Raw genomic sequence first — 2,944 nt, 5'->3', positions numbered from 1 at the left:
TGTTTGTTTGTCTTTTTAAGGAACAGAAAGATGTTTATGCTGTACTTCTGAATACTTGCAAGTAGAAAGTTTGCTTTTTTTTATCTCAACTAATGGGCCATTTAAAAGTCCCTGCTGTGAAAATTACTTTTAAACAGGTGTGTCTTTGAGGTTGAGCTGTTGCATTTCTTAATTTCCTTCAAATTTCAGTGTTTAGACAGATTTGCTTTAGATAAAAATTAAGATGATGTTTGGCTGTCTACTTTTTGCCTTAGCAAAGGTTATTTATCATGCACCACGTGAACTATGTTTCTTTTTTGTATACGTGTACATCTTACTGTCTTTAAATGCTTTGTGGATATTTAAAATATGAAATACAGTTTTAAATGATTAGTGGACCCACTACAATAGCAAATACCTTTTAAGTGGAGTAGTGACAATGACTAGTGCAATGATTAGTACACGGATTTATAGACATTGAAGGTTTGCTGGTATTAATAACAATAAATAAATTGATGTAATTATAAATGAATATTTAAAGGATAGCGGGGACTCTGACACCAGTGTTGTTAAGATTTATGAGGCCATTTTATTGTTCTGTTTAATGCATTAGTCTCGTTAAATCAAACGCTCCTTAAAGATTGACTTTTACTTGGACAGCAGACATTATGGTAACTAAAATGCAATCAAGAATAAAACGAGCCTTTGCACTAGACAAAACCCTAAAATGTCTCCATCACAGCACTATCAGGTTATAGAGTGATCCCTCTTAAGAAGAATAATTTCATATTCAGAATTAACTTTTTTAATCTTGCTTTTCTTGATTATTTTTAGAGGCCTTTTCGTGCATAGTGGTGAATCCTAAAAATTTAGATTGATAATCCACGTTCCCAGTAGCAAAACTCTGCCAAACACCAAAATGCAAGATATATTAATTTTGCATTGTTATTGTTGCATTGTCAGCATCAAATCTTCCAATTCTGAATTAATTAATTAATTGATTGATTGATTGATTAATTAATTAATGATGCAAAGTAAATCAATCAATTCACTATTCTCAGTGTGGTTGAGTGCCTTGAAATTAAAATAAATCAACTTGAAATAATAAAGAAGTCAGAGTTCCTGGTAATAACTATAGCACTCCAAAAACTGGAGCCTAATAACCTCTGCTTAAGTAAAATATCACGTTCGGATGCTGTGAAAATCCTTACCAAAATTAAATTGCTGCATTCAATCAAAGATGATTAAAACAGCATCTTAAATATGTGAGGTGGGCTTAAAAGAGTGAACAGAACACACAGAAAATACTGTATTAAACTTGTTAAATATGTATCGTGTTTACAAGTAAATATTGGATTATTTAAAGGGTATTAAAGATTTATGGGATAAAAAGCCACATGTGCTTGATAATTTCCTTCTTACATTTTACTCTCTATGTCATTTTTATAGGGAAATCATGTTGAAATATGCATGACAAAGTAAAAGACAAAACCATGGCACTTGACTATGATGATCAATGATGTTTGTTTCCAGTGGTTAATGAGGTCTTCTTCCAGTTTCTGTGTTCTGTCAAAAGTTTGAGGGCTGTTTTTCCCATTAATTCTCCACTGACTAATTTTGTTGTTATAAATTAAAGGTGATCAGCTGTTATCTTCTTGATTGCTTTTGATGCCAAAATAACAATTTCACTGACATTCTGCAGAGTTAGACGGTGACTGTGATTATTATGTTGTGTTATTATGATTACTAATATATATAATATAATAAGATGTATTTTAGAAAATACAGTTTTTAAATAAATAAATGTTTTTTACTTCTCAAAAGCATTACAATATGTTTGAGGATTCAATTTGCAATATTTTAATATTTATATGTTTAAATATAATATTTTGTTCTGCCTATGAAATTGAGGTATTTTGTGAATGCACTGCATTCTAGTACAAATTGGTTCCAACAAATAAGATCAGCTGGTCAACAGAACAGTCAGTTCTGGTGTAGAAATAAATCACTTTGTCTATATTGATTTTTTTGTGTGTGTCTGTTTGTTTAATTGTCCTGCACTTCTGATAGCTTTCACCAATAATTCAACACACTGTTCCAGCAGGCAACAAATCAAGCTCAGCTGCAATCTTGGCAGATCAGCTCATCTGAGTGTCAGCTCACATCAGCTAATGGCTCAGCCAACACTTTACACATCCAGTTTGTGCTATTTTTAAGTTACTCGAGCCTGTCTGCACATTTGTTAGCTGCTTTGCAACCCACCTCCACCTCACATCCTTCTTTAATGCTGTTTCTGACTAAATCAATGCCATACCAGTTGTCACTGGAGTCTACTGTGCTTGGTCTGGGTCTGGAGAAACAGCAGCATTCTTTCGACTGTAGTGATCCTGTTACAACACAAATTGTTTTATACAAATTGTTATTACACATAACCCTGTTTTACAAAAGGAAGGAAGCCTAAAGAAAATGAGAAGCTAATACAGTTAACAAAATTTACATTTAAAAAAACTGTGTCCTGTCTCACATCCCATCTACCTTTTCACACACTCATGATGATCTTTATAAATACTGCTTATCTGAACTGTTTTTATGTTTTAGTTGTAGCTTAGAGGGCAGAGGAGTTAGGGTTTGCCACACAGCAAACTGGAGTAATGAACAAATGCAATGTTTTTCTTTAACTTTGTTCAAGAAAAACACACAAACGCAAATTTTGAAATAAGAATAAAGTCACTCAAATTGAATTGCAAGTGTTTTCTATCCGTGTTATTCCATTGGCATCTTTTCTGCATGCCCCTGTACACCCCCTCCATATCAGCCCCTGTTGCATAGTCAGAATAAGCCATTTCCTTTTTAAACCATGTAGCCCAGGAAAAAAAAATCGAAACAAAACTGTGGTTTGCTTTGTACTCCCACGCATGATGGGTTTTTTTTTGTTCTTTTACGCACATTAAACTTCACACTGAGT

This window comes from Haplochromis burtoni, unplaced genomic scaffold (assembly GCF_018398535.1).
Source record: "Haplochromis burtoni strain Fernald_Lab_line unplaced genomic scaffold, NCSU_Asbu1 Contig_174, whole genome shotgun sequence".
In the NCBI taxonomy this organism is placed as follows: domain Eukaryota; kingdom Metazoa; phylum Chordata; class Actinopteri; order Cichliformes; family Cichlidae; genus Haplochromis; species Haplochromis burtoni.
The sequence above is the reverse complement of the archived record's forward strand: the minus strand, read 5'-3'. Positions refer to the sequence as shown.